This window comes from Gorilla gorilla, chromosome 7, assembly GCF_029281585.2.
Source record: "Gorilla gorilla gorilla isolate KB3781 chromosome 7, NHGRI_mGorGor1-v2.1_pri, whole genome shotgun sequence".
Classification (NCBI taxonomy): domain Eukaryota; kingdom Metazoa; phylum Chordata; class Mammalia; order Primates; family Hominidae; genus Gorilla; species Gorilla gorilla.
This window is the reverse complement of record NC_073231.2, coordinates 139,250,856-139,261,545: the sequence shown is the minus strand read 5'-3', so window position 1 is coordinate 139,261,545 and position 10,690 is coordinate 139,250,856. Positions and strand designations below refer to the sequence as shown.

Genomic DNA, 10,690 nt, shown 5'->3' with positions numbered 1-10,690 from the left:
GGATCCTGCACACACACAAAGGCCTTGGGATGCTGTGTGTGTGTGTGTGTGTGTGTGTGTGTGTGTGTGTGTGTGTGTGTGTCACAGAAAAGGATGGAGTCTTATGCCTGACTCATCATAATGTAAATAAAGATGGAATGATGACACTGAAAATTAATGAATTCAACAGGAAGAAAAGCAAAGTGCCAGAACCCTGAGCCCTTGAACCCAAGTCCTCAGAAATGAGCAGACACTTGAGGTGGGCTTTGGATCTCCATAGAACATAGAACTCCATAGAACATTCATTTATTCATTCATTCAGCAAGCTTTGGTTGTGCACCAGAGACTGTGCTAGTTGCTGAGGCAACAACAGGGGCAAAAATAGCCAGGGACTGGCTTCATGAAGGTTCTACTTTAGTAGGAAAAGACAGGCAATACAACAGTAAGAAAATATAATACAAATAAAAATGTCAGGTTGGCTGACACCTGCAAAATCTCAGTGGCTTAACACAATGAAAATACATTTTTTTTTTCTCAGACAGAAACTCAATATGGGGGTTTATTAGGAGGTCTTCCTTGATGTGGGGGTACAGGCTCCACTATCTCATGACTCCACAATTGGCTAAGAACATCTAGTCCTCACTGAATTCTCTGTGCCTGCCCTTACAGACAGGAGTAGAGAGAGCACAGACGACAATGTGGAAGATTTTTTTCAAACCAGTACTCAAAACAGACCACACTACTCTCACCCACATACCATTGACTGGGGCATCATCATAAAGCCACCCACACCTCACTGCAAACAAGGCTTGAAATGTGGTCCAGCAGGGTGCCCAGGAGGATGAGGAGGAGGAGGAGGAATGAGACAAATGCTATGAAGGAAATAAAGGAGGTATCAAGACTGGGAGTACTAATTCATATTGGGATAACTAATTCATATTGAGTGGCCGGGTCAAGACTGTTTGAGGACGTGGGATTTGGGCTGAGATCTGAAGAGGAATTACACAGCTATTCAAATTTTGGGGGGAAGAGTGTTCTAGAATCAAAGGAAAACAAGGACAAATCTCAGAATTGGGACTTTGCTATGGTTTAAATGTATCCCTCAGAAGCCCCTATGTTGGGAAGTTGATGCTACTGTGATAGTGGTAGCCCTCATGAATAGACTAATGTTGCTATCATGGGAGTGAGTGAGTTGCTGTAAAAGTTTGGCCCCTGTTTTTCTCCGTCTTGCCTCCTCTCTCCCTTCTGCCTTCTGCCTTCTGCCTTGGAATAACCCTCACCAGATCCTCCTAGCTCAATGCCCTTGGACTTCCCAGCCTCCAGAACTGTAAGAAATAAACTTCTTTTCTTTGTAAATTACCAGTCTGTGGTATTCTTTTATAGCAACAGAAACTTGAAGAAGACAATCATAGTTCGGTGTGTTCAGGGAACAAGAAATAGCTCAGTGTGACTGGTGCCTGGTAAGCCAAAGAGAGGATGATTTTGGGTGAGATTACAGAGGTAGGCAGTGGTCAGATCATGCAGTTCCCACAGGCTCCAGGAGGGGCATTTAGGTCTTAATTTTAAGTGCTTGGGAAGCCACTGCAGGATTTAAAGCAGGGGAGTACTGGTATCTGAGCTGTGTTTTTCAAATATCCTGATTCCAAGGGCCAAGGAAATCTTCACAGGTATCTGAGTTATATGGTCACCATTTCAGTCCATCCTCACAACAGCTTAGGAAAGAGATGATACTGGGCTTTTTCATGCCTATGAAGAAATGGAGGGTTAGAAGGAGACTATAATCACACATGACCTTGGCACAGTCAAGTCTGATTTCAGACCCAAGCCCAGGAGGGGAAATGTGGTTGAGAACAGAAACCAAAGCTCCATCAGGACCCAAGGGTGGAGAAGTGGCCACAGGGGTATTGCTGAAGGCCCAAAGCCTGGCAGCATGAGAACCTCCCCACCTGGAGGCTCAAAGGTGCACCCTGCCTTCTTGAGGGAGGGGTCTCCAGTGCCTACTCCCTGAGCCATGGGGAGAGAGCCCCAAAAAAGAAGTCTGGGATGCCTGTGCTTTTGGGTCATTGGGAAGCTTGGTGACCTTTGGGACAAAGGGTCTGTCTATGATCACTGCAGAAAGAGCTCCAGCCACTGTGGTTTGCTGAATAATGGCCCCCATGTCCTAAACTCCAGAATCTGGGAATAGGTTACCCTGCATAGCAAAAGGGATTTTGCAGATGTGATTAAATTAAGGATCTCAAGGTGGAGATACTACCCTCGATTATCTGAGTCGGCCCAATGTCATCACAAGGGTCCTTATAAGAGGGAGGCAGATAAGGAGATGTAATGATGGAGTGATGTGGGGCCCTGAGCCAAAGAATGATGGCAGCCCCCCAGAAGCTGGAAGGAGCAAGGAAATGGATTCTCCTCTGGAGCCTCCAGAACAAATGCAGTCCTGCCTCGATTTAAGCCCATGGAGATGCATTTTAGGCTTCTGACCTCTAGAACTTTACAATAACAAATTCATGTTGTTTTAAGCCACTGAGTTTGTGGTTATTTGCAACAATCCCCATAGCAAACTCATACACCCAGCAACCAAGACAGTGACAGGGGGAATATCCAGAACTTTTTTTAGTGGTTGTTTGTTTCCTCTGGCAGTCATTCTCCTTCCCCTCCCTCTGTTTCTCCACAAAAATTATTCATGAAAAATTTGAAGCCAAGAACAATAGTGGGCTTATCTTGGGGGCACCAAAGAATGTCACCAGTGGCCCTGACTTCCGTCCAGCCTGAGGACCAGAGCAGTGGTGGCAGCTGAGGCCCTGAGTCCAGTGGGAGAGAAGACAGTCAAGCCCCCCAGATGTCCCTGAGGAAGGCAGGAGGAAAGCGCGTTTCTCCATTTCCCCTCAGTGAGCCACATGGTGTCAGAGGAAGCAGGACTCAGAGACAACTTTCCTAAAATCACCCAGCAATGGGGCCTTTAAGAGGTTCTGGGAGTTGGCACCAAAGTCAAGGGCTCCTTTCCGCTGCCAGGTTTTCAGATTCCTGATGAGCGAGGCCTAGCAAACAAGCCCAGCCTTTGATGCTTGGCCACCTTGGCAGAGGCGGTAGTTTTGGCCCCTCCATGGCTGCTGGGCAGCTGGCAGGCCTGGAAGGCAGGGCCTTGGTTATTCAGCAAGGCTTTTGTTTGTCTGGCTTGGCCTTTTGGTGACTTACTACCCTTTGGCCTATTTATGAGAGTTTGCGATATCAGCATTTAGTACAATGTAATGAGTAACCAGGGTCCGGAGGCTTCTATACCTGCCTTTTATAAACACAGCTGATTAGCCTTAATCTCCCTGGGGACTTTGAGCTCAGGGTTTGGGGGTGGGGGTTCAGTAAATTTGATGTGATTGAGGATGTGTGGCTCCCTCTGGGGACAGGGTCCTGAGCCCTGAGCCAGCTAGCCTTGGATTCAAGTCCCAGCTTTCCATATCCGCTGTGGGATGGGAATGTCAACCAGCCTCTTAGCACCTCCACTTCCAACTCTGCAAGAGACGTGCCTTTGTCCACTCAATAACAAGTATGGTTTACTTATTAACCATAAACTCTGCAACCTGTCTTAAGGGACATGTAATACAATGGAGCAAAGCAGATGTGAGATTTTTTTTTTTTTTTTTTTAGCACTTAGTAAGTATTCAATAATTGAAAATCTTCCTCTGAGTCCGTGCGTGTAGATAAAGGTGGTGAGAGTTTTCTCCCAAGGGCTCCCGGAGACCCAGGGCGTCTAAGAGAGAAGCGTAGAGTGGCTGGGGGCATGCTTAAGGTGAGAGTGGTGCAGAAGTTGCCCTCCCAGTGAAATCAGGTTGGGCTTTGTGTCCCGACCAGCATGTGGCACAAGGCAAGGTGCTCAGGCTCAGGCATCCCTGATGTACATCCTCCAGCAAGTGACCCAGTGTCTTGGAGCCTCAATGTTCTCATCTCTGAAAGAAGGATGATTAGTCATGCCTCCCAATGTTACCAGAAAGGGGTCCAGATCCAGACCCCAAGAGAAGGTTCTTGGATCTCGCACAAGAAAGAATTCAGGGCGAGTCCGTCGAGTAAAGTTAAAGCGGTGGTTCATGCCTATAATCCCAGCACTTTGGGAGGCCAAGGTGGGCAGATCACCTGACATCAGGAGTTTGAGGCCAGCCTGGCCAACACGGTGAGATCCCATCTCTACTAAAAACACAAATATTGGTGGTGTGCGCCTGTAGTTCCAGCTACTCCAGAGGCTTGGACAGGAGAATCGCTTGAACCTGGGAGGCAGAGGTTGCAGTGAGTGGAGATGGCACCTCTGCACTTTAGCCTGGGGGACAGCGTGAAACTCCATCTCAAAAAAAGAAAAAAGAAAAAGGAATAAGGAATGGCTGCTCCATAGTCAGAGCAGCCCTGAGGGCTGCTGTTGCCCATTTTTATGGTTGTTTTTGATGATATATATATATAGGGTAACTTCCTGATGTTGCCATGGCATTTGTAAACTGTCATGGAACTGGTGGGAATGTAGCAGTGAGGATAAACAGAAGTCACTCTCATTGCCATCTTGGTTTTGTTGGGATTTAGCTGGCTACTTTACTGCAATTATCAGCAAGGTCTTTATGACCCGTATCTTGTGCCTACCTCCTATCTCACTCATCCTGTGACTAAGAATGCCTTAACTGTCTGGGAATGCAGCCCAGGAGGTCTCAGCCTCATTTTACCCAGCCCCTATTCAAGATGGAGTTGCTCTGGTTCAAATGCCTCTGACACAAAGATTGTTAGGAAGATTTGGTGAGATGACTTGCAGAGAGCTGTGTCCAGTGTGACTGGCACCTCCTAAGGGCTTAGTAAGAAGTTGGCCCTCTTTTCTCCTCTCCAGCTTCATTGCCTTTGCCCATGCTCTCAGAGCCCCCCAACAATGGAAAACTTTATTCTGCATGGCAGGGAGCTCCCCATAAATAGAAGCATCTCAGCAGAAATTGGACTTCTGCATGTGGAGCATTAATGGTACCAGAAAAGGGGTCCCAATCTGGATGCTAAGAGAGGGTTTTTGGATCTTGTGCAAGAAAGAATTCAGGGCAAGTCCATAGAGTAAAGTGAAACCAAGTTTATTAAGAAAGTAAAGGAATAAAGAATGGCTACTCCATAGGCAGAGCAGCAGCTTGAGCTGCTGGCCTAAAGATACTTATTGTTACTTCTTGATTATAAGCTAAACAAGGAGTGGGTTGTTCATGAGTTTTCTGGGAAAGGGGTGGGCAACTCCTGGAATTGAGGGCTCTTCCCCTTTGTAGACCATATATGATAATTTCCTGATGTAGCCATGGCATTTGTAAACTGTCATGGCGCTGGTGGGAGTGTCTTTTAGCATGCTAATACATTATAATTAGTGTATAATGAGCATTGAGGATGACCAGAGGTCACTCTTTTTGCCATCCTGGTTTTGGCAGGTTTTGGCCAGCTCCTTTACTGCAACCTGTTTTATCAGCAAGGTCATTATGACCTGTTTCTTATGCTAACTTCCAATCTCATCCTGTGACTTAGAATGCCTAACTTACTGGGAATGCAGCCCAGTAGGTCTCAGCCTTATTTTACCCAGCCCCTATTCAAGATGGAGTCACTCTGTTCAAATGCCTCTGACATTAAGAAAAATTGACAAAGATGGCCACCTTCAGTGGCCTGAGATCCAACTGAGCCACAGGGAGCTACCAGGATACTCCAGGGCAGCTGACCACTGGGGAGCCAGGAGCCATGAGGGCAAGAGAGCAGCGGAGCTGATGGGTCCCAAGGACTCACAGGTTATTCTCCAGGTCCAGAAGTTTGAAAACATCAAGGACATTTCGTAGAGTATCCACTCATGTAATTGGAACATGTTAAAGCTTGGAAGAAAGCTCAGACACGAATGGGTCTAAACCTTCATCCTACAGACTAGGAAACTGAACTCTCAGGGAATGAGGACTTGCCCAAAGTATTAGCCAGGAATCTGAGCAGTTCTTCACAACCAGAGCCAACCTGCAACCTCAGCCCCACCAGTTTTAACCTAACAGGCTTCTCTCCAGTGTCTTCAGGCTCCCCAACCACCCCTGATGGAAAGAAGGCCCCATAGTCCATGCTGGGCACTGGCAGCCAGAATTATTCCAGAGCCCATACGTGGGAATATGAAGATGCCTTGACTTAGCAACCAAGGCCAAGGGCAGGAAAAGTCATCAACACCTCCAGGAAGCTATGGCAGAGCCACTGTGGGGGTCTCCACAGGGGTGATTGTGAGGATAGGAAGTAGGAGGGTACTGTGCCAGAAAGTGACAAATCATTTGAGCTGAGATAGTAGTAAGATTTGGTCCAAAGAACAAAGCAAGGGAAATATTAAGTACCATGTAGTGAGTTATTAAGCACTTTCCATATAGTGGACATTGTGCTATGTCCATTGTGATATATGGTGTCACTTCATTCTTAAATATCTCTTCTTTAAAGAGTCCACCTATTTCAAATAGTTATTCCTATTACTTTTTGTATTAGTTCATTTTCATACTGCTATGAGGACATACCTAAGACTGGGGAATTTATAAAGAAAAAGAGGTTTAATGAACTCACAGTTCCACATGGCTGGGGAGGCCTCACATTCATGGCGGAAGGCAAAGGAGGAGCAAAGGCATGTCTTACATGGCAGCAGGCAAGAGAGCATGTGCAGGGGAACTGCTATTTATTTATTTATTTATTTATTCAGACAGGGTCTCACTCTGTTGCCCAGGCTGGAGTGCAGTGGCACGATCTTGGCTCACTGCAACCTCTGCCTCCTGGGTTCAAGTTATTCTCAGCCTCCCGAGTAGCTGGGAGTACAAGCATGAGCCACCATGCCTGGCTAATTTTTGTATTTTTAGTAGAGACCAGGTTTTGCCATATTGGCCAGGACGGTCTCAAACTCCTGACCTCAAGCAATCCACCTGCCTCAGCCTCCCAAAATGCTGGGATTACAGGCATGACCCACTGCGCCCAGCCAGAACTTCCCTTTATAAAACCATAAGATCTCCTGAGACGTATTCACTATTACGAGAACAGCATGGGAAAAACCTGCCCCCATGATTCAATTAGCTCCCACCAGGTTCCTCCCTCAATATGTGGGCTTATAGGAGTTACAGTTCAAGATGAGGTTTGGGTGGGGACACAGCCAAACCATATCACTCTTGATCTCAGTTCTTAACTCAACTTCTGATTATTATGTTTGTTACTAAAGACATTCATTTATTCAACACATATTATAAGGTACATACAATCTGTTAGGGCTGAGGATGATATAGCAAGAATATGTTTTCTTAAAAAATAAATTGTCCCTGCCATCACAGAGCTTCTAGGCTAGAGGTAAGACAGGTATATATGAAGCAATTACACAAATGGCACAAACTGGTTTCCTCCTATTGAATCATGAACTCCATGAAGACCAGGACCAAGTTTGTCTTCTTGGGACAAATGGTGTGCTGATGTTTACAGAGATCCCAAAAGCTAATTGTCAAATACGCAGGACTCTTGCCAACCAGTTAAACTTTGGTAGCTTGAAATTGGCCTGAGTGGGAGTATTTACAGCGTGAGAATTGGCAAAGGCTACAAATCAGGGATTTTTTCTTCTTTTGCAGAGTGTGATTTCCCAGCACAGCCTCTTTCCTTCTGTACCAGGCCCACCCACATAAAGAACTTGGTAATACACATCTGATGAATGCTCTCACAATACAGTCCTTTGAGAGAGTCATTGCATTACCTCTATGTTTCAAATTAGGAAACTGAGCTTTAGGGAGTTTAGCAATCTGCATAGTTATTAAACCATGTAACTTGTGAGTGATGAAGCTGAAATTCGAACTCAGGTTTCCAGCTCCAAAACTGTGCTCTCAACTGTACGAGACCCAACCTTTTAGAAAAGCACAGTCTCCATGGCTGGAAGGAAGAGGGAAGGAGTCTGGTGCCCTGGGAGAATAGGGGCTGCCCTGTGAGGCCAGGCCAGGCCAACCTGGGGTGGAGTGTAAGGGAGGGGTTTGTGAGGGTCCATTGTGGAGTGAGATCTGCATCTCCAGAGTTGGGACCAGGCTCCTGAAAAGCGGAGCCAGTAAATGCTTTTGTCTATTGTTGGTCAGCTTTGTTTTCAAAACTATGACCGACCTCCTGAGAGGCCTGGAGCCCTTCCCAGGAAGGCATGTTGGAAACCTGTGCGGAGGTGAGGTCAGTGCCACACTGGAGGCTGATTGCTGAAGATGCAGCTGCTGGTAGAGCTCTACAGACAGACCTGTTTTTATCCTAAGACCTTTCCTTAAAAAGGTGGCTCACTAAAGGCTCTGTGTGACTGGGCCAGCCACGGCTTTCACCTCCTCCACAAATCTGACAGCTCCTGGAAGGAACTCACACCAGACCTTAATTGTCTCTGTAACTCCCGATTTTATGAGTGCTTACCACATAGTAGGCACTTGGTCAATGTAATGAATGAGTGAGACAGTATAGCTCAGAGGCAGGTTAAACAAAGAACACCTATATTTATTCTGATTTAAATGTAACATAAACTTAATGTAATGTTATTTTGGAAAACACAGATAATTATAAGGAGAAAATTAAAAATTACAGCCCAGGCTGGGAGCGGTGGCTCACGCCTGTAATCCCAGCACTGTGGGAGGCCAAGGCAGGTGGATCACAAGGTCAGGAGTTCAAGACCAGCCTGGCCAAGTCTCTACTAAAAATACAAAAATTAGCTGGGTGTGGTGGCAGGCACCTGTAATCCCGGCTACTCGGGAGGCTGAGGCAGAGAATTGCTTGAACCCTGGAGGCAGAGGTTGCAGTGAGCTGAGATCACATCACTGCATTCCATCCTGGGCAACAGAGCGAGACTCCATGTCAAAAAAAAAAAAAATTACAACCCAGTTACAGGGATAAACATGCTTACCATTCTCAGGTATTCTTTAAAAAACATGTGTGTGTACACCCATGTATATGTACATATGTGCATGTGTGTGTATTCTTATTGAATCATGTAGATTCATACACATTTGAATCTTCTTATTTTCACATAATCCTTCAGAAAAAAGGTATCGTGTTAACAACATATTACAAAACTTTCATTTTCTCGTCAGTCTCTTTAACATAGCATCATATAGAATTACCAACATGTATTTATTTCACCCCCTGATATTTGACATTTGTGTTGCTGCTTATTTTCTATTCTTAGAGATAACACAACAATGATGATTTTTCAACATTAATAATTGTCCAGATGTCTGTTTTTTTTTTCTTTTTATTATGAGTCCCTAGAAGTAGAATTAGGGGCTCAGAGGATAAGAAGTTTATAAAGGAATACATAAGGCTAAGGTGAATTGTAAGAAACGTGTTCCAGGAACTTCAAAAGTGATGAGTACTAGCATTTTTTTAACTTTGGGAATTTGCTAGGTAAGCAATGTGTTTCTTTGACTGCTAGTGGGGGAAATCTTTTTCCATTAATCCCCGAACCATTCACATTTCCTCTTGCTGTCTTTTGTGCCCGTGGGAGCCAACGATGTAGACCTCAAGCACTGACTTTGGAGAGGGCCTTGGCCACTGAGTCTGGACGGTCTGCCCCGAGCTGCTAGGTCTCAGCACCCTGCCTCATGCTGCCTGCTCCAGGGAGGCAGATCAGTGCAGCAGCATGGAACTTCACCTGGCAGAGTGGGCAGGCAGATTCCAGAAGAATCTGGCACAGCACAAAGGTTTCTGGGAAAAGCCACAGCCCACCTGGCTAGAACCTGAGGCTGACTTGGCACCCCACCACCTCCTTTCCTCTGTGGGAGGCTTGGATGGGGCAGGAGAGGGGGAGCCTTGAGGAAGAGGCAGCCATGCGGCCTGGCTGGCTCAGGGAGCTGCCTCCCAGCTCACTTGGCTCCCATGAAGCCTGTTTTCCTTAGTGCTGATGGCTTCCTTGTGAGGAAGGAAGGAGAAGAGAAGATGAAAAAATGTGGAAGAGGAGGAAGAGATTCTTGCTTCTGGGGCCTGGATTAAGGAAGGTCCTAGGAGCATTCTAGATTCTCCTTCAGAATTGATCCTAAATTAGCCAGCCGGTGAGTCTCTGGATCACAGAGATGCAGGTTTCTAGATTTCTTTTATTCAGGGGTGAGACTAAGAGCTGGGGTTCTGGAGCCAAACTGCCTGTGTTCCAATCCCCACCTGCCACTTACTATCCAGGTGACAGTGACATCACTTCCTTCAGCCTCCAGGAGCTGAACGCAATGTGTGGAACACAGCGGAGGCACGTAGGAAGGCTTTAATCACTGTTAGCTGTTCCAGAAGATTTAGTGAACATCTTCTCACTTGCAGCATTTAGCTGCCAGAAACTGTGGATGTGGTATAATAACAATTGTTCAGTTGGCAAGACAGCCTAGGATTGAGCAACTGAGTTTTGGTCATTTTAAACATCCAACATCGCATTGGCTCATACGGCACAGGGGATATTAACTGGTAAATGGAATGTCTTTTAAAAATTCTTTAAAAATCCTTAGGAAAATTGATCCAATTTTCTAATATCTTATGTAAAAGCTGCACATATAATTGTTGAAGCATAAAGAAAGACAATATCTTAGCTCTGCCTCAGTCATCAACCCCTCCCCTCCAAAAATGTGAGCTGTTACCATTTGCGTTGGTTTCCAATTGCTGCTGCAACAACCACAAATTTAGTGCCTTAAAACAGCATGAACTTATTATCTTACAGTCCTGGGGGCCTTATTATCTTACAGACCTAGGG

At 45.8% G+C, this 10,690-nt stretch overlaps 1 long non-coding RNA gene across 1 annotated transcript; it reads left to right on the top strand.

Moving 5' to 3' along the window:
• The first annotated feature begins 335 nt into the window (after nucleotides 1–335).
• On the top strand, nucleotides 336–1,335 carry LOC134759041 (uncharacterized). The gene is made up of 2 exons (XR_010134897.1): nucleotides 336–421; nucleotides 649–1,335. It is a non-coding gene; the product is annotated as an uncharacterized lncRNA (long non-coding RNA).
• Nucleotides 1,336–10,690: the final 9,355 nt, after the last annotated feature.